This window comes from Macaca thibetana, chromosome 4, assembly GCF_024542745.1.
Source record: "Macaca thibetana thibetana isolate TM-01 chromosome 4, ASM2454274v1, whole genome shotgun sequence".
Classification (NCBI taxonomy): Eukaryota; Metazoa; Chordata; class Mammalia; order Primates; family Cercopithecidae; genus Macaca; species Macaca thibetana.
The window spans coordinates 109,142,402-109,167,835 of NC_065581.1; the positions used below are offsets into that span (position 1 = coordinate 109,142,402).

The window sequence follows — 25,434 nt, forward strand, 5'->3', positions numbered from 1 at the left end:
ATGGTGAAAACCTGTCTAAACGAAAAATACAAAGATTAGCTGGGTGTGGTGGCGGGCGCCTGTAATCCGAGCTACTCAGGAGGCTAAGGCAGGGGAATCACTTGAACCCAGGAGGCAGAGGTTGCAGTGAGCCGAGATTAGGCCATTTCACTCCAGCCTGGGTGACCGGAGTAAAACTCTGTCTCAAAAAAAAAAAAAAAAAAAAAAAAAAAAAAAAAAAATAATGCAACTCATACCACCTAACTTTGTTGACACAGACATGTTAAGCAGGTACCTGCTATGCGAGCCAGTGCTTTTATTCTTTCTTCTCTGTGCCACCCTCCCAAATATTACACAAACATTGTCTACCAGTTTAGAGGTAGAAGGAAAGAAGAAATAAGAGTAGCAAAACAGAAACATGTCTTTGGTAAATTATGTCTTTAAACTCTAGTTTTAATTATTTTTTCTTATCTTCTTCCTTCTGTTGAATAATGTTCTTCTTTCTTCTGTTACATAGTGATTGAGTCCATCATCTTTAAGGCATTTATTTATTTTTATGTATTTATTTATTTTGAGATGGACTTCTCACTCTGTCACCCAGGGGGAGTGCACTGGTGTGATCTCAGCTTACGGCAACCTCCGTCTCCTGGGTTGAAGTGATTCTCTTGCCTCAGCCTCCCAAGTAGCTGGGACTACAGGTGCACACCACCATGCCCATCTAACTTTTGTATTTTCGGTAGAGACAGGGTTTCACCGTGTTGGCCAGGCTAGTCTCGAACTACTGACCTCAGGTGATCTGCCCACCTCAGGCTCCCAAAGTGCTGGGATTACAGGTGTGAGCCACTGCACTCGGCCATTTGTTTATTTATTAATTCATTTATTCAACACTTAGGAGTGTGCAGTATATTTCGGGACAGGGCTGAGTGTTGAGAATGTGAAAATGTACCAACACCCTGACTTCATGTGGTTTTCCCTCTACTAAAATCTACATTTTCTCCGAAATAGTTCATTCACAGCGTTTTCTAGGCTCCTCCTCCTGAAAGGATGATGTAGAAAACATTTTAAAAACATAAAAGCCAAAAAAAAAAAAAAAAAAAAAAAAAAAAAGCCATATCTGATTGCTAAATCTCAAACCTAAATTTTTGAAGGGCAAATCTCACCCAAAGAGTATTTCAGGCCGGGTGTGGTGGCTTATGCCTGTAATCCCAGCACTTTGGGAAGCTGAGACGGGTGGATCGCCTGAGGACAGGAGTTCGAGACCAGCCTGGCCAACATGGTGAAATCCCGTCTCTACTAAAAAAAAAAAAAAAAAAAAAAAAGTACAAAAAAATTAGCCAGGCATGGTGGCGTGCACCTGTAATCCCAGCTACTCGGGAGGCTGAGGCAGGGGAATTGCTTGAAGCAGGGAGGTGGAGGTTGCAATGAGCTGAGATTGAGCCACTGCACTCCAGCCTGGGTGACAGAGTGAGACTCCATCTCAAAAATAAATAAATAAATAAAAGAGTATTTCAGGCTGTGTTCCGTGGCTCACACTTGTAATGCCAATATTTTAGGACGAGTAGGCAGGAAGATCACTTGAGCCCAAGAGCTTGAGACCAGCCTAGGCAACACAGCGAGACCTTGTTTCTACAATTTTTTTTTTTTTTTTTTTGAGATGGAGTCTCACTCTGTCGTTCAGGCTGGAGTGTAGTGGCGTGATCTCGGCTCACTGCAACCTCTGCCTCCTGGGCTCCAGCGATTCTCCTGCCTCAGCCTCCCTAGTAGCTAGAATTACAGAGACGCACCACCATGCCCAGCTAATTTTTGTACTCTTTTTAGTAGAGACGGGGTTTCACCATGTTGGCCAGGCTGGTTTCAAACTCCTGACCTCAAGTGATCGGCCTGCCTCAGCCTCCCAAAGTGCTGGGATTACAGGCATGAGCCACCGCACCCAGCCTTCGTTTCTACAAAATATTTTTTTAAATAAAAATAAAATTTTTAAAAAGAACATTTCAAATTAATTTTTTCCCCTAATCACACTGGAGGGTTTTTAATAACAAAATTCATGAAAGGGTTATTATCTTTCCAAAAATTCTTCTTGTTCCATTGATATGGTTTAAATATTTTAAAGCGATTACCTGGATGTGTCAGCTTCCACCTCTATCTTGGATTTTAGCATTTGGATTTATCTTCGTGATCAAATCCATATTCAGGAAAGAGCTCTAACATAAGGTTGCTTTGCCAAACAATTGTTCATCTCACATGATTTGAATGGATTTTTAGTTAAGATTTGAAGATGAATCTCCACAAAAATGATGCAGACATTTTTTCCCCCCAAAGAAGAGCTCGTCAGACTCTGCGCTTGTTTAACATGGCGAGACCTTTAGTTAGTATTGGAAGGCCTCCCATACTAGGTGTGAGACAGGTTTTCCATGCTGTTTCTCTTCCTTATGTCTTTTTTTTTAACGGAGTCTCACTCTGTGGGCCAGGCTAGAGTGCAGTGGTGCGATCTTGGCTCACTGCAACCTCTGCCTCTTGGGTTCAAGAGATTTTCCTGCCTCAGCCTCCCAAGTAGCTGGGATTACAGGCATCTGCTACCATGCCCAGCTAATTTTTGTATTTTTAGTAGAGATGGGGTTTCACATATTGGCCAGGCTGGTCTCGAACTCCTGACCTCAAGTGATCCGCCTGCCTCGGCCTCCCAAAGTGCTGGGATTACAGGTGTGAGCCACCATGCCCAGCCGGAATGCTTGTTAAAAATGCATAATTCTGGCCAGGTGTGGTGGTGGGCACGTGCAATCCCAGTTACTCAGGATGCTGAGGCACAAGAATTGCTTAAACCCAGGAGGCAGAGGTTGCAGTGAGCCCAGATTGCGCCACTGCACTCTAGCCTGGGCGACAGAGCGAGACCTTGTCTCAGATAAACAGAAAATGCATATTTCTGGCCCCACCTCCTGAGACTGTAATTCTGTGGTTCTGAAGTAAGGGTAAAGAATCTGAATCTTAACAAACACATCCAGGTGATTTGGATGCAGAAAGTGAATGTTGAGAAACAGGGTCTTAAAGCGTCTCTCCTCTACCCAAACCCACCTCCCAGGAACAGGAGTGGAAAGCACTACTGACGGATAGGCGGAGCTGCTGAAATACAGTCTGACACGTGTGAGTATCATGTGTATTATGCTTTGAAGAATACTTCTGCATCGTTGCTACTAGAATAATATATACATGATTATAAATAATGGCATGCAGGTGACAAGTGCTGTATTCAAATCATTTATTTTTCTTAAATATATCATGCTTTGTTAAAGTCAGGTTCATTTCTCAAGACCAAGCTAAATGCCAAACTCTTCTTTTTTTTTTTTTTTTTTTTTTTGAGACAGAGTCTCGCTGTCGCCCAGGCTGGAGTGCAGTGGCCAGATCTCAGCTCCCTGCAAGCTCCGCCTCCGGGGTTCACACCATTCTCCTGCCTCAGCCTCCTGAGTAGCTGGAACTACAGGCGCCCGCCACCTCGCCCGGCTAGTTTTTTGTATTTTTTAGTAGAGACAGAGTTTCACCATGTTAGCCAGAATGGTCTCGATCTCCTGACCTTGTGATCCGCCCGTCTCAGCCTCCCAAAGTGCTGGGATTACAGGCTTGAGCCACTGCGCCCGGCCACAAATGCCAAACTCTTAACATGACACTAGAGGCTAGGCACAGTGGCTCATGCCTGTAATCCCAGCACTTTGGGAGGCTGAGGCAGGCAGATCACTTGAGGTCAGGAGTTCGAGAACATGTCAAAACCCCATTTCTACTAAAAATAAAAAATTAGCAGGGTGTAGTGGTGCGTGCCTGTAATTCCAGCTACTCAGGAGGCTGAGGCGGGTGAATCTCTTGAACCCAGGCAGCAGAGGTTGCAGTGAGCAGAGATCGGGCCACTGCACTCCAGCCTGGGTGACAGAGTGAGACTTGTCTCAAAAAAAAAAAAAAAAAAAAAAAAAGGGCTGGGCGCGGTGGCTCACATCTGTAATCCCAGCACTTTGAGAGGCCGAGGCGGGCGGATCACGAGGGTCAGAAGATTGAGACCATCCTGGCTAACACGGTGAAACTCCCTCTCTACTAAAAACAAAAAATTACTGGGCATGGTGGCGGGCACCTGTAGTCCCAGCTACTTGGGAGACTGAGGCAGGGCAATCACTTGAACCCAGGAGGCGGAGGTTGCGAGTGGTCTAGTTTTGCTCACAACTGTATCCCTAGCACCCACACTTGCTTTGCGCATAATCGGTCTAGGATAAATGTTTATAAATGAATTAAATACAAATAAAATGAAATAGTGTGAACATCTGGATAATGCTTCTGTGGAGGTAAATGTCAAATTCTTGCCATTATAACATTGATCAATCCTTTATTGGAAGAGTGATCATTTGTATGTTTAAGAATGAGTCAACTACAAGTCTACACAGAAATGGAAGGCAAGAAGTCCAATGCTTTAGAGGAAATTGGGCCTTTCTGTCTAGGATCAGTCTATACTTCTGAATTCCCAGTTTTTCATTACTCAAAACCACAAGTTTCTGTAAGGCTCGGTGTATTTTAATTAAACTCCAATGACAAGCACAGGCTTTCCAAACTTCTTACTGGTTTACACCATTATGCTTCAAAGCAGGCTTTAAAGAAAACAGAGAGGAGGGAATAATATTAACCCACTCATTAGAAGTTCACATTATACTTATGCAAAAAGAACCACAGAAGAGCGAGGTTGAGAGTCATCCTGAGTTCATTCAATGGCTCTTAGCAATGATCATGTCATTGCCCTTCAGGATTGGTGTTTTGTTCCTTTATTTCCCTGTTTCATATTCACAAAGTAAAGCTCTGTCTATGTGACTCAGCCTGTGAAAATGCTTAGCTTGGCAACCAACAGGGGTATTCCCCATACAGGCCTTAGCAAAAGTTCAGGAGAAACAAGAAGGCCAGCACTTGCACCCCCTTCCCTATGTGCCCTCTGTGGTGGTCCCAACAGCCCCTGCCAATGGCCACAGTGGGAGGTGGGGCTGGAAGGGAAGCTTGTGCTGAGCTAAGCCTTGCTTAGAGAAGCCGCTAGAAAACCAGATGGGATTTTCTGGGAGATTGACTTTTCTTCCCTTCCTTTCTCCCCTTTCTCCCCTTTCTCCCTCCCTCCCTCCCTCCCTCCCTCCCTCCCTCCCTCCCTCCTTCCTTCCTTCCTTCCTTCCTTCCTTCCTTCCTTCTCTTTCTTTCTTTCCTTCTTTCTTTTTCTTTCTTTTCTTTCTTTCTTTCTTTCTTTCTTTCTTTCTTTCTTTCTTTCTTTCTTTCTTTCTTTCTTTCTTTCTTTCTTTCTTTCTTTCTTTCATTTTGTGTGGTTTTTTGTTTGTTTTGTTTTGTTTTGTTTTGAGTCAGAGTCTTGCTCTGTCACCCAAGCTGGAGTGCAATGGCTTCATCTTGACTCGCTGCAACTTCTGCCTCCCAGGTTCAAGTGATTCTCCTGCCTCAGCCCCCCAAGTAACTGGGATTACAGGCGTGTGCCACCACGCCTGGCTAAGTTTTGTATTTTTAGTAGAGACGGGGTTTCACCATGTTGACCAGGTTGGTCTCAAACCCCTGACCTCGTGATCTGCCCACCTTGGCCTCCCAAAGTGCTGGGACTACAGGCGTGAGCCACCACGCCCGGCCCTCTTTCTTTCTTCCTCCCTGTCTCCTTCTACCCTCCATCCCTCCTTTCTTTCTTTTCTTTCCTTCTTTCTTCCTTTTTCTGTGGGCCTCTTGTAAGAATAACAGGATCGACAATCTCAAAGACATATTTAGCTAGCAAAGCTTTTTGTAGATAGCTTTGGCCTTCTCTTAAGTCTGTCACTGTCTCAAACTTGGCCCTTTGCAATCAATGTAAGAGATTCAGGTAAGTTACTTTAAAAAGCATAAAGAAACAAAGAGAAACTTCAACAATGAACCCTCACTAAGATAGTTGCACTTAACCGTTAATCTGAAAAGCATCACCCGACCCAATGGGAACCTGCAGAGAGTGTGACCTGCTACCCACAGTATCAGGTATTACCCTCAGCCACCAAGATAATCTTGGTTCAGGACACTGAGCCATCATTATACCTGAAATATATGCTATGGAATGACTTTTGGACTCTGAACACAATTATAACATTCACCAAGTCTGCCAAGTTTACCACAAGAAAAACATGTAGTTTAAATATTAAACAACTCAGGCCACACACAGTGGCTCATGCCTGCAATCCCAGCACTTTGGGAGACCAAGGGAGGCAGATCACCTGAGGTCAGGAGTTCAAGACCAGACTGACAAACACGGTGAAACCCCATCTCTACTAAAAATATAAAACTTAGTCAGGTGTGGTGGCTAACACCTGTAATCCCAGCTACTCAGGAGGCTGAGGCAGGAGAATCACTTGAACCTGGGAGGCAGAGGTTGCAGTGAGCCGAGATGGTGCCATTGCACTCCAGCCTGGGCGAAAAGAGCCAAACTCCGTCTCAAAAAAAAAAAAAGAAAAAAAATTAAACAGCTCAATTTCTTGGACAATACCCTCCTAAAGTATACCAAGAAATTCATTTGCAATCTGTAACCATTCGTTTCACAAACAAGAGTGTGTTCCCACTAAGGGGTCTTGAAGGTTATTCACCCCAGTAACGGTATGGTCCCCGTGGAAGCACCTTGAAGAACTGGATGGCTGCATTCCAGCCACAGAGGCATAAAGTTTAAAGTCCAGGAAGTGAGTTGATATCTTCATTTTAGTGTGCTGTTTTCAAATTCCCAGGTCAGCATTTGCTAGTGAGTTTTAAAGGAGAATTCAAGAAGATCTGGAAGAAGCTCCAGGCTTCCTGTCTCTTGACTGTTTCAGAGTCACTCTGCTCCCAAGTGTCCAACATCTCCAGTCATCCTCAGTGTCCCCATGCTGCCATCTGTGAATAAGCGCATTGATTCGTGGTAGGTAAATGCCAAGCACTCAATCCAGGAAATTGTCATCTGAATGATTTACACACATGCCCTGAGCCCCATCGGGCACTAAAGAGATGGATGCTTTGAGCAAATCTTGCATGCATTAACATTAATTTAAAATAATCCGAGTTGGCAGTCAAAAGCATACTTTTCAATAAGTAGCCAACTTTTCTTCTGTTAAATCTTTAGGAGACTATATTACCAACTTCTGGGAAATTGTATTTGCAAGAAGCTGAGCTTGAGTAGGTTTAAGAATTTAGCAGTGTTAAGCTGCCACAAACGTGTAAAGTCCACGTGTACATGTGTGATCAGCACATCGGACTGTGTCAGAGCTTCTGTGGCCCCCACAGCTGTCTCCGTTCAAACACAGCCACCAAGAGGGCTCAGGCCGCTCTCATGATGGTGCCGTCCTGAGAGGGGGACTGAGGAGCATGGCAGGGACAGAGGACAGGTTCAAAGTCTATGCAGAAGGAACCTGGACTGTGTGCTCTTGGAGATCGGAATCCAGTCAGGCGAGCAGATGGCTTGAGTGAGAGTGTCAAGTAACAGTGGGTGGCCAGGTGCCAAAAGATTGGACAGAGCTGTGAGGAAGGAGAGAACAACGTGATGGCGTGAACAGGGAAGGCGGGGCAGAGGTGAGCTAGGCTTACCTTGAGCCAGGCAGAGGCCCAGGACCTGGAGAGGACAGGTGGGGTGTTGAAGGGAGCAAAGGCTGGAACAGAAGTCGTGATGGGATGTGGAGTTCCCTGAAGGTCAGCTGGGACTGCCTGTTCTCTACTGGAAAGCCCAGAGATCAGAGGTCTCAGAAGAAGGAAGGAAAAGAAGCCAGTGTTTTATAGGGATGAGCACAGAGGCTGCGCTCTGTAGGAAGGAGGAGCGCCAGCCTGGCAGTGGACAAAGCCTTCAGGATGCTGCTGACCTCTGGGTCCCTGGGCTCACTGATGGGTGTGTCCTCCCAGCTCTGCTCAAGGTCACCCACTGGGATATGGGAAGAAGATATCAGAATTTTGATTTGGGCCAGGTGCGGTGGCTCGTGCCTCTAATCCCAGCACTTTGGGAGGCCGAGGTAGGCAGACCACTTGAGGTCAGGAGTTCGAGACCAGCCTGGCTAACATGGTAAGACCCTGTCTCTACTAAAAATACAAAAATTAGCCAGGTATGGTGGCATGTGTCTGTGGTCCCAGCTACTCGGGAGGCTGAGGCAGGAGAATCACTTGAGTCTGGGAGGCGGAGGTTGCAGTGAGCCAAGATTGCGCCACTGTACTCTAGCCTGGACAGCAGAGAGAGGCTCCTTCTCAAAAAAAAAAAAAAAAAAAAAAAAATTTTGATTTGGTTTTACTTTTAAAAATCTCAACTTTTTGAGTTTTTATTTTACATATTTATTAGGTGGATGTAAAAGTGATTGCTGTTTTCGCCATTCCTTTATTGGTAAAAACGGCAATTACTCTTGGAGCAACCTAATAAATGAACACATTAGTTTAACAGAAAGAGTATATGAGACTGGGCACGGTGGCTCATGCCTGTCATCCCAGCACGCTGTGGGGCCGAGGTGGGCAGATCACTTGAGGTCTGGAGTTTGAGACCAGCCTGGCCAACATGGTGAAACCCCATCTCTACTAAAAATACAAACGAACAAATAAAAAAATTACCTGGGCGTGGTGGTGTGTGCTTGTAGTCCCAGCTACTCAGGAGGCTGAGGCTGGAGAATTGCTTGAACCCAGGAGGCAGAGGTTGCAGTGAGCTGAGATCATGCCACTGCACTCCAGCCTGGGCAATAGAACTAGATTCCGTCTCAAAAAAAAAGAGTATATAATGTATAAACAATCAAAAATTGGGAGAGTGGAATATGTCTCAAATAAACACACTTTAAAACCTGGGGGAGCACATGCAAACATATTTAGTTAATGCGCATGAACAGAAGAGTTTGGGGGAAAATACTCTGCTTGTAGGGGCCTGAACTAACAATGCTGGCCAGTGAAGGGGTGACAGCTACAAGAGGAAAAAGAAACTCCACGAGCTCGGGGGTGCAGAAAATGGAAGGAAGCGTGGGATGAACCCCATCTCTCCCGCGCTTCATCTGGGAAATCAGGAGGGATATCTCTACCCCTGTCAGAGATAAGGATGGCGGGAGTTGATCCCACAAGACAGGTCGGAGACCCCCAGGACCGATGGCCCCTGTGGAAAGTCCTCCAAACCAGAAGGGAAAGTGTCAGAGAGGTGAAAGAAAAATGGGAAATTCAGCGTCCCAGACGTCGAGGGAAAAGAGACCTTCAAGGGGACAGGGTGGGCAGCAGGATGAAGGAGCTCAGATGGAATGACCCCGAGAAATGCCTCTTGGAATTCCATGACAAAGTCACTGAAGACTTTTCATAAATGGCTTCAGAAGAGGGGACAGTGTGGAGGCTGGACTGCAGGGGGTTAAGAAGGGAACGAGTGGAGAAGAAATGAAGGCACCAGGTCGTGTTTAGTTTTCAACTATTAAAATGTCAGTGTCAAAATCAGAACTGTAGGGGTGGGAGGGTATAATGTGAAGCTTTTTCCTTCATCTGGGACCCCAGAGGATTTCCTCATTACTATTTTAACAGTGGTAAGTGGTAGCTGTGGCTAGGGCAGTGGGACGCGGTGTGGGAAATGGTGAGGCCATAAAGTGCCCCGTCCTGTCCCAGAACCCTCCAGGCGGCTCAGGTTTGGTCTGTGAGTTTGTGTGTAGTAGAGAATATAAGAGAGCTCGGGCCGGGCACAGTGGCTTACGCCCATAATCCCAGCATTTTGGGAGGCCGAGGCAGGTGGATCACGAGGTCAGGAGTTCAAGACCAGCCTGGCCAACATGATGAAACCCCGTCTCTACCAAAAATATAAAAAATTAGCCGGGTGTGGTGGCATGCACCTGTAATCCTACCTACTAGGGAGGCTGAGGCAGGAGAATTGCTCGAACCCAGGAGGCGGAGGTTGCAGTGAGCCGAGATCAAGCCACTGTACTCCAGCCTGGGCGACAGGGTGAGACTTAATCTAAAAAAAAAATTAAAAAAAAAATAAGAAGAGCTATAATTTTATAAAGGCAGAAGGGATATTTAATTCTCAAATCCATACATGATTAGAGGTCTGAAAACTTTTCCCAAATATCACATCCTATTTGATACTTTAATGTCAGAAGATCTGACTAGAAATAAGTGGTAGGAAGAAGTGTTAATTATTTGACGTCAGTATCAGACTGTCATCCACAAGCGGTTGGACATCTGGTCCCTCTGAGGTGAGATGTCTGCAGAGGTGACAGAGGTTTTTGACTCTTCCGATGGGTCTCTGGAAACCTGGGAGACACCACTGCAGTATTTTGGCTTTTCCCAGGTACGAAATTGTTTCCTATCCATTTGACAAGTGTGAAAATAGGTTCAAAGCCACATGTGAGAATTAATTACTGCTTATAAAATTCTTTGAGAGCTACAGATGAAAGGAGTGATTTAAGTGCAGAATATTATCATCTGCTAACGATAGAGTGAATTGAACTAACCAGTTTCTCCCAGAGAATAACCTATATCCTAGGGATAAAATCAGGAATTGTTTGGTTGGGTGTTTTTTGTCGTTTCTTTTTTTTTTCAGATAGGGTCTCGCTCTGTCGCCTAGATTGGAATGCAGTGGCATGATCACGGCTCGCTGTAGTTTCTGCGTCTTGGAATTATAAGATCCTCCTGCCTCAGCTTTCCAAGCAGCTGGGACTACAGGTACGTGCCACCATGTTTGGCTAATTTTTGTATTCTTTGTAGAGACAAGTTCCCACTATGATGCCCAGGCTGGTCTCAAACTCCTGAGCTCAAGAGACCTGCCCATCTCAGCCTCCTAAAGTGCTGGGATTACAGGTGCGAACCACTGTGCTCTGCCAAAAGTCAGTAATTTTGGAAGCTGCATTACATATTTTAGGTGAAAAGCAATAATTACTGATAATTATTCAGTAGCTGTTCTTTCCATTTCTAGAACTATCTTAATAGTTCACATCCTTGGACACCTATGGGCCTCATAGACTCACAGCCTCTCAGGGTTGGAAAGGTCCTGGTGCTTTGCTCCTTAAACTCCCTTCATGAGTCTTCCTCCGCAGCTGCCCAGGCACGTGTGATACCTCTAGCAGAGGTCTCATTACCACCCATTCCCCTTTAACTCTGTCTAAATCAGCTTTAAAATTCTCATTTACCCTCTTCTGCATCTCTGCAAGCACAGGCATATGTTAGGCTACCGCTGTCCTAAATCTCCTCTCATATCCATCCCTGGTCATTCACGCCTCTTTTCCCAGATTTTTTGCACATCCTTTAAAAATCTTATTCCACTGGCAAGCCTCCAGATTTTCTGCAATTTTTTTTTCCACTGAGTGCTAGACTGACGAGATCCTCTTTTGATCAATGGAATCTGATGTTATAGTATCATTATTGACTCAGGTAAATCATGAACTTCTAGTACCAGTGAGTGCAGCTGGTAAGAATAAAGTAATGATGGGGCCGAGTGTCATGGCTCAGGTCTGTAATCCCAGTACTTTGCGAGGCCGGGGCTGGTGGATCACCTGAGGTCAGGAGTTTGAGACCAGACTGGCCGACATGGCAAAACCCCATCTCTACTAAAAATACAAAAATTAGCCAGGCATGGTAGCGGGCACCTATAGTCCCAGCTACTCGGGAGGCTGAGGCAGGAGAATCACTTGTATCCAGGAGGGGGAGGTTGCAGTGAGACAAGATTGCGACACTGCACTCCAGCCTGGGCGACAGAGTGAGACCCTGTATCAAAAAAAAAAAAAAAAAAAAAAAAGGAATGATGGGGTCCAGGCTGCTTGTCCAGACCTTGGCTCTCTCCTGCCAGATGGTCCAACAGACTTGCCTGTGCCTTGGGTTATGAGGAGAGGGACATAGTGTGGTTGGCTCAGCATAATCACAACATGGACCCCTGGAAAAACAGGAGCACCCACCAAAGGGACACCTGAGGCTGGAGCTCTGTCAGGGAGAAAAGGTGATGACAAGGAAATATAGGAGAGCTGGGCGTGGTGGTTCATGCCTGTAATCCTAAGGCAGAGGCAGGAGGATCACTTCAGCCCAGGAGTTCAAGACCAGCCTGGGCAACATAGCGAGACCCCATCTCTAAAAAAAAATAAAAAAATAGCCAGGCATGGTGGCTCATGCCTGTAGTCTCAGCCACTTGGGAAGCTGAGGCTGCAATGAGCGACTGCACTCCAGCTTGGGTGACAGAGCAAGACCCTGTCTCAACAATAACAAAAGAAGAAAGGTGCCATAAGAAAGAGGGCTTCACAGAAATATGTCTCGCCAGAGGGAGAAGAGGGAGAGTAAAGTGCAAAGATGAAGGAGAGAGGCCAGCATGGCCGCTCACGCCTGTAATCCCAGCACTTTGGGAGGCTGAGGCAGGTGGATCACCTGAGGTCAGGAGTTTGAAATCAGCCTGACCAACATGGAGAAACCCCATCTCCACTAAAAATACAAAATTAGCTGGGCATGGTGGCGCATGCCCGTAATCCCAGCTACTCGGGAGGCTGAGGCAGGAGAATCGTTTGAACCCGGGAGGCGGAGCTTGCAGTGAGCCATTGCACTCCAGTCTGGGTGACAAGAGCAAAACTACATTTCAAAAAAAACAAAAACAAAAACAAAAAACAAAACAAAACAAAAAAACGAAGGAGAGAATGTCCTCTGGGAATTACTCAAGGCAGCTCTTTCCCATCCTTTTTTTTGTTTTTTGAGACCAGTTCTTGTTCTGTCACCCACCCAGGCTGGAGTGCAGTGGTGTAACCATGGCTCACTGCTGCCTCAACCTCCCCAGGCTCAAGTGATCCTCCCATCTCAACCTCCCAAGCAGCTAGGACTACAGGCATGCACTACCACACCCAGCTAATTTTTGTATTTTTTGTATAGACGGGTTTTGCCATGCTGCCTAGGCTGGTCTTTAATTCCTGGGCTCAAGTGATCCTCCCACCTCTACCTCCCAACGTGCTGGGATAACAGGCATGAGCCACTGCTCCCAGCACTCCTCCCATCCTTGATCTCTCCATGTGGATCCTCAATGTGCTTTGAGGAGAGCCTCAATGTGCTCTGCAAACCCTTAAGTCTGTGAGTGCATGTGTGGCTATGGAGTAGGGGTTGCAGGCGAGTTTGCACGCCTCAGGGCAGGAAGGGGCTGGAACTTACCTACTTATTCTCCCTGGGCTCAGGTGCTCAGGTGAGGGAGAAAGCCAGGGCTGGCTGCTCTGGGGTTTATACCTAATACTAAGGGATCTACCCCAGGTGCACACTCACAAAATCTCATTCAGAGTTCAAAGTGGTAACAAAAGGAATGTGTGTGTGTACTGCATGCGTGCCCACAGTGTGAGTTTGGCACACATGAAGACACATACCCATACGTTTACTCTCTCAAATTTTACAGTGCAAATTAGGAGGCTGGTTCTAATAACATGGCAATAAAACATCAAGGGTTTGTACTATAGTCTCTCACCAGGCATGGGAAAATGGTTTATCTTGGATCCCGAGGCAGACACTAATATAATGAGAAAGTAATAGATGGAGGAACCATCCAGAAACAGTTCCAGGGCCACAGAATTTTTCTTCTTATCCACAACAAAGTCTCAAGAATGCAAGACCACAGGCACAGGCTGGAACACTGCACAGAAGTGGAGTTTTCCTGAAGGGAGAGATTCACATGGAAGCCTCAGTTCACAGAGGTCTCACCTGGAATTTCTCTGTGGAGGTTTGTACAGGAAGCAGCTGAGTGGCGCTCTTGAAATGAGAGAACGTCACAGAAATACTCCAAAACTATGACTCTCATCTCACCAGAAGACAACCAGTCCTTTTTCATGCATTTGACAAGACCATTTTCATATCAGTCAGGTATTTAACTTTGATGTTCATAGAAAAATTCAGTACTTTTACCAATAGCAAGAAGTTTTGGTTTCGGGGTTGTTTTGGGTATAGTTTGGGGTTTTGCTGTGTTGTCCAGAATGGTCTCAAACTCTTGACTTCACACGATCCTCTAACCTTGGCCTCCCAAAGTGCTGTGATCACAGGCGGGAGCCACCACATCTATCCTAACAAGAAGTGTTTTCGTGGGGTTTTTTTGTTTGTTTTTTTAAGACAGAATCTTGCTCTGTTGCCCACCGCCGGAGTGCAGGGGCGCTATCATAGCTCACTCCAACCTCGATCTCCTGGGCTCAAGTGATCCTCTCACCCTCAGCCTCCAAGTAGCTGGGACCACAGGCACGCACTGTCACGCCCAGCTAATTTTTCTTATTTTTAGCAGAGACAAGGTCTTGCTTTGTTGCCCAGGCTGGTCTTGAACTCCTGAGCTCAAGCAGTCCTCCTGCGATGGCCTCCCAAAGTGTTGTGATTACAGGCATGAGTCATAGTGCCCGGTCTAACAGGATGTTTGAAAAGAGCTTTTTCAAAAATAGAAATACACGCAAATTGTTACCCCCCCTCCAAATTGATGAAAAGGAGGCACCCTTTTCAACTTACCTCAAAAATCAAACTGTTTCGAGGCTGGGTACGGTGGCTAACGCCTGTAATCCCAACACTTTGGGAGGCCGAGGTGGGTGGATCACCTGAGTCCAGGAGTTTGAGACCAGTCTGGCCAGCATGGTGAAACCCTGTCCGTATTAAAAATACAAAAATTAGCCAGGCGTGGTGGCGGGTGCCTGTAATCCCAGCTACTCAGGTGACTGAGGCAAGAGAATAGCTTGAACCTGGGAGGCAGAGATTGCAGTGAGCTGAGATCACACCACTGCACTCCAGCCTGGGAAACAGCGAGACTCCATCTCAAAAAAAAAAAAAAAAAAAACTGTTTTGAGGGAAATCGTTGTTGTTGTTGTGTTTTTTTATTAAAAAATTTGTTTTGAATAATTTGGTACATTCTCACAAGAATTCATTGGATGTGTTGTGAGCAAAATGGCTTAAGAAACAGTTATGTTTCACGTTGATAGGATGTCACATCAAGCCACACATACGGTATGTCTGAACTAATGGTCCTCTTCTCTGTGCTCCCGTGTCACATGACCTGCCTGTGACAATGCCACTTACATTGTCATTAGAGTTCCTGTGCGTAGCTACATGCCCCACCTCCAGCTTCCATCTCACTGAAAAGGTCTTGAAGGAGAAGACCAGACTTCCTCCTCCTTGATTCCCCTAGAACCTGGGCCAGTGCCTTGAAGAGAAGAGGTGTTCCAGGAATATCTGGGGAGGGTGTGGGAAATATGGTTGGACATGGGTAGGTTGGAGCCAGGTTACATAGGGCTTTAGAACCTGGACTTGACCCATCCTGGGTCAGAAGGAGCCACTTAAGGTTTTTGAGCAGAGGGTGATATGAAAACTAATTGTGGGCTGGGCGCGGTGGCACATGCCTGTAATCTCCGCACTTTGGGAGGCTGAAATGGGTGGATCACGAGGTCAGGAGTTTGAGACCAGCCTGGCCAATATGGTGAAACCCATCTCTATTAAAAGATACAAAAATTAGCCGGGCGTGGTGGCGCAAGGCTATAGTCGCAGCTCCTCGGGAGGCTGAGGCGGGAGAATCACTTAAACCCAGGAGGTGGAGGTTGCAGTGAGTCGAGATCACACCACTGCACTCCAGCCTGGGTGACAGAGTGAGACTTCGTCTCAAAAATAAAATAAAACAAATTGTGGCACTTTGGGAGGCCGAGGCGGGCGGATCACAAGGTCAGGAGATCGAGACCACGGTGAAACCCCGTCTCTACTAAAAATACAAAAAATGAGCCGGGCGCAGTGGCGGATGCCTGTAGTCCCAACTCGGGAGGCTGGGGCAGGAGAATGGCGTGAACCCAGGAGGCGGAGCTTGCAGTGAGCCAGGATCGCGCCACTGCACTCCAGCTTGGGCGACAGAGCAAGACTCCGTCTCAAAAACAAACAAACAAAACAACAACAACAAAAAAAACCAAAAAAAAAACAAACAAAAACAACAACAACAACAACAAACAAATTGTGTTGAAGTCCAGAAATGAGGCACTGGAGTGGGAGCCCAGAGCAGAAGCTATTGCCAGAGGTCACAAGGACAGAGACTAGAGGCAAATCTAAAGGATTTTCAAAGAAAAGCAGAACTTGGTGTCCCTTTCCAGGGGAAGAAGCATATGGAAGTGTCAAAGTTGGCTCTAGAGGTTGGATGGCTGAAAGAGGTGCCCTCCTCACAGAGACTAGGGCGAGGATTTGGGGCAGGGCAGAAGGTGGGGGAAATGAGTTCATTGTGGTTCATGTTCAGTGTGAATCGATCCCCCAGGGCACAATGTCCAGGCAGTAACTATAATTCAGAAGAGGAGTCAGGGCTGAAGATTGAAGTCAGCAAGTCACCCTTGCTTGCAGTGACTTCTCTGAAAAGACAAAACGCTTCACCAGAAGAATAGGGGAGAGCTCTTAGGTATGTCTCCAAAATCTGCTTGCTAGGGTGGGATGAGTCACCCAGAAGGACCTGCCCAGGTGCTAAGGAAACTGGGAAGGGCTAGGTCAGGTGAGCCTGAGGGAACAGTTTCCTGATGGGGGGTGGAGGAGGAGGCAGCAGGATGTCCACAGTGACAACTTTGGAAGGAAGGAAAAGGAGAAGAAGGACCAAGGAAAGACAAGGCGGTGTTTTTAAAGGAAGTCATTCATTCATGGATGGTAGACAAGACTGCAGCAGAGCAGTTGGGGCAGATGCCAAACCACAGAGCACAGATGAAGAAGAAAGAAAATGTGAAAGAGCAGGAAGCAGTGGCTGGAGGTGACACTTCTGAGGAGGCGGTTTGCAAGCTACAGGAAGCAGTGGCTGGAGGTGACACTTCTGAGGAGGTGGTTTGGAAGCTACAGGAAGCAGTGGGATAAAGGAGGGGGTGATCTTCATCCTGAGCATGCTCGCCAAACACACTCATGCCCATTGCACACCCTGAGATGTGCACCCAGCTCTTTTCTCCAGAGGGAGGTCCACATGGCACACATCTGAATGGCCTAGACTTCTGGACATGTGGTCCTCTGTGCCCAAAGCCCCTGGGGTACCTGGGGAAACACGCTGGCTGCCTTATGAGCGTGTGAAAGAAGTCTGGATGCCAGGCCTGAGCACTGAGCATTTCTTGGCCCACGTGCTGCTCATGGCGATTGTGTACAGAGAGCAGACTGGGCTGCAGGACCAGCAGGTGCACACAGAGGCCACCTCAAAGGGACATGGCAGCAGTACTGTGAGTCCCTCATTCTCCCTATGAGTGAATGCAGCTTTGGGCAGCATGACTGAGTCTACCCAAATTTAAGCATATCTGTGGAGACTGCTGGGGAGCCAGTCATGGAACACAGACTCTGACATCTCCTGAGTTGGAAGAGATTCAGGCTCAGAAGCTCTATCCTCAGCACCTCCTTCACACTCTGGAGGAAGCTGAGGGAATCCTCTCCCACCGCTATCTTCAGGTGGCATGGATATTACAGAGGAGTAGGAAGGGGACTCCCTGAAGGAACCTGTTCTATAGCTTTGGAAGTCTTCAAATGGCCTACAAGCTTAGAGGCATCTGGAATCAAAGCAGTAGTGACACCCTCCTGCCCTGGTGATTCTATTTAATGAAGAATAACTATAAAGAGAGCAAGATGGCCAAATAGAACCCTCTAGCTGTCATCCCTCCCTGTCCCCTCCAATCCCACCCCCCAAGAACACCAAATTGAACAATTATCCACAGAAGACAGCACCTTCATAAGAACCAAAAAATAAGGTGAGTAGTCACAGTACCTGGTTTTAACATCATATAAAGGAAGAGGCACTGAAGAGGGTGGGAAAGACAGCCTTGAATTGCTTACATGATCCTTTCCCTTTCCCCTAGGAGCTCAGCATGATGCAGAGAATCTGTGTCCTTGGAAGAGGGAGAGGGAAGTGATTATGGAGCTTTGCATTGCAACTCAGTGCTGCCCTGATACAGTGGAAAGAAACAAAGGGCAGAATTAGGCTGGTGCCCATGGAGGGAGCATTTAGACCAGTCCTAGCTGGAGAAGTGTTCGTCTCGGTAGTCAGAACCGGAGTTCCAGCAAGCCCTGCCACTGCAGGCTCAAGTGCTCCAGGGTACTAAATAAACTTGAAAGACAGTTTAGGCCACAAGGACTGCAATTCATGGGCAAGTCCTGGTACTGGGCCGACGTTGGAGCCAGCAGGCTTAGTGTGCATGCAACCCGGTGAAACACTAGCTGAGGTGCTCAAGGCCTGTCCCCCAACCCCAGGCAGCACAGCTCACAGTTCCAAGGGGAGAGGAAAGAGTAAAGAGGACTCTATCTTGCAACTTGGATACCAGCTTAGCCACAGTAAAATAAAGCACTAAAGTCCTGAAGCCCCCATTCGAGGCCATAGCTCCTGGGTGACATTTCTAGACCCCCCCTGGGCCAGAAGGGAACCCACTGCCCTGAAGCAAAAGACAGTCCAAGAAGAATTCACCACCGGCCATCTAAAAAGCTCTTGGGCCTTGAATAAATATCAGGTCGCCACAGGCCTTGGGTGAGAACCAGTACTGTGCTGGCTTCAGGTGTGACCCAGCACACTCTCAGCAGTGATGGCCATGGAAGTGTTTGTGTCACCCCTCCCCCAAATCTAGACAGCTCAGCATGGACAGAGTGATTCCATTTGTTTGGTGGAAAGTAAGAGAAGGGTACAAGAGACTCTGCCTGGTAATCCAGGGAATTCTCTTGGATCTTATCCAAGATCACCAAGGCAACAGGTCTGCAAAAGTTATACTGTCACTGGGCTTGGGTTGCTTTGTACTGCACATATGACTGCAATGACCAAAGACTTAGATCACAACCCTCAATTCCCTTTGAATATTCGGAAAGCCTTCTCAAGAAAGACGGGTACAATGAAGTCCAAATTGTGAAGATTAGAATAAATACCTAAATCTTTAATATCTAGACATCAACAAACATCCACAAGTATCAAGACCATCCAGAAAAACATGACCTCACCAAATAAACTAAATAAGACACCAGTGACTAATTCCAGAATGATAGCGATATATGACCTTTTAGACAGAGAATTCAAAATAGCTGTTTTGAGGAAACAGCAAAATCCAAGATAACACAGAGAAGGAATTCGGAATCCTGTCAGATAAGTTTAACAAAAAGATTGAAATAATTACAAAGAATCAAGCAGGAATTCTGGACCTAGAAAATTCAATTGATAAACTGAAGAATGCATCAGTCTCTGGACAGCAGAACTGATCAAACAGAAGAAAGAATTAGTGAGCTTCAAAACAGGCTATTTGAAAATACACAGAGGAGTCAAAAGAAAAAAGAATAAACAATAATGAAGCACACCTACAGGGGTTAGAAAATAGCCTCAAATAGGCAAATCAAAGAGTTATTGGCCTTAAAGAGGAGGTAGAGGAAATAGAGAGACTGATAGAAAGTTTACTTAGCAGGGTGTGGTGGCTCACGCCTGTAATCCCAAGACTTTGGGAGGACGAGGTAGGTAGATCATCTGAGGTCAGGAGTTCAAGACCAGCCTGACCAACACGGTGAAATCTCATCTCTACAAAAATTAGCCAGGCATGATGGCGTGTGCTGTAATCCCAGGTACTCAGGAGGCTGAGGTGGAAGAATCTCTTGAACCCGGGTGGCGGAGGTTGCAGTGAGCCAAGATCGTGCCATTGCACTCCAGCCTGAGTGCCCAAGTGACAGAGCGAGACTCCATCTAAAAAAAAAAAAAAAAAATTAAAAAAAAAAAAAAGGAAAGTGGGGCCGGGTGCGGTGGCTCACGCCTGTAATCCCAGCACTTTGGGAGGCTGAGGCGGCAGGATCACCTGAGGTCAGAAGTTCAAGAACAGCCTGACCAACGTAGAGAAACCCCATCTCTACTAAAAATACAAAATTAGCCAGGTGTGGTGGCGCACACCTGTAATCCCAGCTACTCGGGAGGCTGAGGCAGGAGAATCACTTGAACCCAGGAGGCAGAGGTCGTGGTGAGCCGAGATTGCACCATTGCACTCCAGACTGGGCAACAAGAGTGAAACTCTGTCCCAAAAAAAAAAAAAAAAAGAAAAAAGAAAGAGAAAAAGAAAGTTTATTCAAAGAGATAATAACAGAGAACTTTCCAAACCCGGAGAAAGATATCAATATTCAAGTGCAAGATTATAGAACACCAAGCAGATTTAACCCAAAAAAGACTACCCGAAGACACTTAATAATCAAACTCCTAAAGGTCAAAGATAAAGCAAAGATCCTAAAAACAGCAAAAACAAACAAACAAAACAAACAAACAAAAAAGAACTATAAGGGAGCTCTGACACGTCTGGCAGCAGATTTCTTAGTGGAAACCTTATGAGCCAGGAGAGAGTGGCATGACATATTTAAAGTACTGAAGGAGAAAACTTTTATCCTAGAATATTATATCCAGTGAAAATATTTTTTTTAAATTTTTCTATTATTATTATTATTTTTTTTTTGAGACAGGGTCTCACTCTATTGTAAAGACTGGAGTGCAGTGGCACGATCTCAGCTCACTGCAACCTACACCTCCCAGGCTCAAGTGATTCTCCTGCCTCAGCTTCCCGAGTAGCTGTGATTACAGGCTTGTGCCTCTACTACCCGGCTAATTTTTGTATTTTTAGTAGAGACAGGGTTCACCATGTTGGCCAGGCTGGTCTTGAACGCCTGACCTCAAATGACCCACCTGTCTCGGCCTCCCAAAGTGTTGGGATTACAGGTGTGAGCCACTGTGCCCGGCCAAAAATATCTTTCAAACATGAAGGAGAAATAAAGACTTTGCCAAACAAAAGCAGACAGATTTTGTCAATGCCAGATCTGTCCTGCAAAAAATGCTAAGGTGAGTTCTTCAATCTAAAGGGGGTGTTAACAAGCAATAAGAAATCATCTGAAGTTACAAAACTCACTGGTAACAGTAAGTACACAGACAAATACAGAATATAATAACACGATTATAGCTGTGATATGTAAATTTTTCATATCTTGAAAAGGAAGACTAAAAGATGAACCTATCAAAAATAACAACTACAACAACTTTTTAAGACACAGACAGTACAATAAGATATAAATAGAAACAACAAAAAGTTGGCTGGGCATGATGGCTCATGCCTGTTATCCCAGCACTTTGGGAGGCCAAGGCGGGCAGATCACTTGAGGTCAGGAGTTTGAGACCAACCTGGCCAACATGGTGAAACCCTATCTCTGCTAATAAAATACGAAAATTAGTGGGGTGTGGTGGCATGAACCCGTAATCCCAGCTACTTGGGAGGCTGAGGCACAAGAATTGCTTGAACCCAGAAGGGGGAGGTTGCAGCAAGCCCAGATCATGCCACTGCACTCCAGCCCGGGTCATAGAGCAAGACTCAGTCTCCAAAAAAAAAAAAAAAAAAAAAAAAAAAAAACAACAAAAAATTTAAAAGTTGGGGAGAAAAAGTGTAGAGTTTTTATTACTCTTCTCTTTACTTGCTTGTTTTTGCAATCAGAGTTAAGTTGTCATGAGTCTAAAATAATGTGTTATGTTATCTGCAATCCCCTTGGTAACCTCAAATCAAAAATCCTACAATAGGTATGCAAAGCAAGAAATTAAAATATGCTTCCAGAGAAAAACACTTTCAAGAAAATAAATAAATAAATAAGAGACAGGTTTGGGTGGCTGAGGTAGGCAGATCAACTTAAGGCCAGGAGTTCAAGACCAGGCTAGCTAACATGGTGAAACCCTGTCTCTACTAAAAATACAAAAAATTAGCCACGTGTGGTGGCACACGCCAGCTACTCAGGAGGCTGACACACAAGAATTGCTTGAGCCTAGGCACTGGAGGTTGCAGTGAGCCGAGATTGCACCACTGCACTCCAGCCTGGGAGACAGAGCAAGACAGGAAGGAAGGAAGGAAGGAAGAGAAGATCCCAACACAACCAGAAACAAATGACAAAATGGTAGTACTAAGTCCCTATTTATCAACAATATTCAATGTAAATGGATGAAACTCTCCAATCAAAAAAAAGAAAAAAGAAAGAAAAAGAAATAAAAACAAAAAGAGAGTAGAATGTTGCTTACCAGAGGCTGGGAGTGGCGAAGGGGAAGGTGGAAGGATTTGGGGATGGTTAATGGGTACAAAAATAGAGTTAGATACAATGAATAAGATCTAGTATTTGATAGCACAATAGGGAGATTACAGTCAGCAACAGCTTGTACATTTTAGAATAACTGAGGAGTACAATTGGAATATTCGTACCACGAAATGATGAATGCTTGAGGTGGTACTCCATTTACCCTGATGTGATCATTATTGTATGCCTCTACCAAAATATCTCATGTGCCTTGTAAACATCTACACCTACTACGTACGCATTTAAATTTAAAATATTTTAAATTAAAAAAAATAAGCGTAGAAACCCTTAAGATGTCACAAAATAGTACAGTTGCATTCAACTTCCTTCAGCAAAACTGTCTAAAAGTTCGAGAAGATGTCCATGAGAACAATCAGTGTTGCAATTTGCATGGCTCTGATCTTCAAGGAAAAAATGCACAGTTGCATTCAACTTAATCTTCAGTATGATGAGCACTAATGAGACAATAGTTACATAGCCTTTTCCTCGCACTGGCCCTAGAGCTCCATACACATCACTCAACAGGCATGGAACCCAACATTAGAGGTATTTTCCTTACCTCCATTTTATAGATGAGGAAAGCAAGCTAGGAAGAGATAGAGTCCAAGAGCTGACGGTCAGTAAGTCGTAGAGTCAGGGTTTGAACCTTGCCCCAAGGATGAGGAAGTCCCTGACCTAGAAGGGTGCCCAGTGCAGTGAAAGGGAGGAGAAAGCAAAAATGTCATGTCGCCATGGTGAGTGTGGGGACCAGGTGTGTTCAGGCACTCTGGGTACAGGGAGGTGTGCAGCCCGGGGCAATGAGTCCCAGAAAGGCTGCCTGGAGGGGCTGACACATGAGCTGGGTGCTGCGTGGTAGACCGGGGATGGAGGGGCTGGTGGTTGTGCCAGACAGAAAGGACAGCAAGAGCAAAGACATAGAGGGGCCCAACAGAGGATGAGTCCAAGGATGACGAAGGGGCGTCAAGCAACGCGGCTGAGGGGACTGTGGGGTTGGAGCCTGGGCTAGGACACCAGATTTTTTCCCTGAGGGAGACGGAGGCCCATTCAGAGGATTCCCAGGGAGTGACATGGTTGGACATGAGTTTTATTTTAGGTGGAAGATGGTGAAACTGGAGAAGGGAAAGGAGACCTCAAACAAGGTCAACGCAATGGGCAAAGATGAGCAATGGGCAAAGATGAGCAATGGGCAATAAGTAAGTTAGAAGGCGGTTTCTTTATTTTTTTATTTTTTATTTTGAGATGGAGTCTCACTTTGTCACCCACGCTGGAGTGCAGTGGCGCTATCTCGGTTCACTGCAACCTCCTTCTCCCGGGGTCAAGCAATTCTCCTGCCTCAGCCTCCCGAGTAGCTGGAATTACAGGTGCCCACCACCACACCCAGCTAATTTTGTATTTTTAGTAAAGACGGGATTTTGCCATGGTGAACAGACTGGTCTTGAAAACCGTGACCTCAGGTGATCCACCCGCCTCGGCCTCCCAAAGTGCTGGGATTACAAGCATGAGCCATCACGCCCAGCCTAGAAGGCAGTTTCTTATAGTGAACTTATTTTCTCTCTATACAAGCAATGATGTGAGAGCCCCTGCATTGTACATTGTGCAGAGTCCACAAGCAATGATGTGAGAGCCCCTGCATTGTACAGAAGCTGTGAACATTCATTTTGAAAACAACAGAGGGAAGGGAGTCCCTTTTGAAATTTTTTTGAGGGAGCTTAGCCTTTCAAGTTAAACCACTTATTATCTAATTTTCTTTTCCACAGAATCTCTGCGGGGGCAACACCGAGAAGGAGCAGATGAGCAGCTTCCACGTCATGAAGCTGGTGCTGGAAAACTGCACTGTGAACCTCACCACACCAAGCATCTCACTTCTCGCATCTGAGAAAACCTCGGCTTTAAGGCCAAGGTAGCTAGAGGAGCCCAACGCAGGTGAGACGTTCCCCATCTCCCTGCTAACCTCAGGACAGCCTGCCCATTAGGAACTTCCAAAGACACGGGTACAAATGGAACTCACCACTGACCTGCTTAAACTTAACCCAGATAGCTGAAGACGAAAGACTTCATATTCTGCTAGAAGCTTCAAAGCTCCATTATCTTCCGAGTCATTCTGTCCTAGAAGAAAACAACAAATAGGCTCATTAAATTACCCACAGGTGAGGGATCAATCTGCAACATTAAATGAAAAGTTCCCATTGCATGGATAAGACGAGGTGCAATTCAGAGCAAACTATCATGATACTTCACGCGAAACCTTGTTTTTTGAGATTTTATGTACACAAGTAACAGCTAACCTGACTCTCCACTGGCTCTAAGGCTGGCTCAAGCATCATCTAATCTTTCTATATGAGAGTAGCAAGAAATGATTATAGAGAAAATGTTGTAGGCATTGCATTTGATTAGACTCTGCAACTGAGATGTGTTCATTGAAATACTATCTCCTCATTTGTTAATACATTCCAGTGAATGGAAAACAAAGGACTCCAAGGTTCAAATCTGGGGTCATAGAACTTTGGAGATGAATGGGATACTCCTCCTCAAAGATGAAGAAATGAGATCCAGGGAGGCTGTCCCACCCGCAATCTAGCAGCCAGTTAATGACCAAGTCAGAAGTTCATCAACCAGGGCTCTGTCTGCTACATCAGACTTAACTTAGGGTCACAATTTTGAAATAACGGCTCTTATGAAGGCTTTTGATTCAGAAAATATTCCAAATTTCATGCTGGATTTACACTTTTTATTATTTTTTATTTTTATTTTTTTGAGACGGAGTCTCACCTTATTGCCCAGGCTGGAGTGCAATGGCGCAGTCTCAGCTCACTGCAACCTCTGCCTCCTGGGTTCAAGCGATTCTCCTGCCTCAGCCTCCCGAGTAGCTTGAATTACAGGTGCCCATCACCACACCCAGCTAATTTTTTTTTTGGATTTTTAGTAGAGATGGGGTTTCACCATGTTGGCTAGGCTGGTCTCAAACTCCTGACCTCAAGTGATGTGCCCGCCTTGGCTTCCCAAAGTGCTCAGATTACAGGCGTGAGCCTCTGCGCCTGGCCTAAACTTACTTTGTAATCTTTCTAGATGTGGAAGTAATTTACATTTTTGCAACAAAATGCTAATAATCAGCTCAAGTCACACTTTTTCATGTAGAAACGAGTCCCACCAGGGGGTCACAAAAAGGACTCTGCCCCGTGACCGCTCACATTTTCAGACAATGCCTGACCTGTATGTGCTGAGTTTCAGGAAGAAATTGCTGTCCCTGAAGGGCAATTTGCCTCCAGGATCCATAGCATCTTGGAAAACCTTAGCATGCCTAAGCGGGTTGGGAACTGAGGCTAATAGAGTTCAACCTCTCATTACACTTAAAAAAAATGCAGGGGAGTCAAGTGGTCAATCCAAGAAAGAGCTAGGTGTAGAAATCCAGAAAGAAATGCAGGTTCATTGAGCAGCTATTAACGCTGGGCTCTGTGCCTGCTG

General features: G+C 45.8%; 1 protein-coding gene across 2 annotated transcripts in view; it reads right to left on the bottom strand.

Moving 5' to 3' along the window:
- Positions 1 to 5,192: 5,192 nt before the first annotated feature.
- Positions 5,193 to 25,434, bottom strand: part of SCAF8 (SR-related CTD associated factor 8) — a 227,983-nt gene continuing 207,741 nt past the window's right edge. The window contains exons 23-25 of one of the 2 annotated variants that reach the window (XR_007724859.1): positions 23,988 to 24,078; positions 14,398 to 14,528; positions 5,193 to 6,870 (exon numbers count right to left, since the gene is read on the bottom strand). The gene's annotated coding sequence lies outside the window, so the exon portion shown is untranslated. The remainder of the gene's footprint in view (positions 6,871 to 14,397; positions 14,529 to 23,987; positions 24,079 to 25,434) is intronic. The other variant, XR_007724857.1, reaches the window with a different exon arrangement.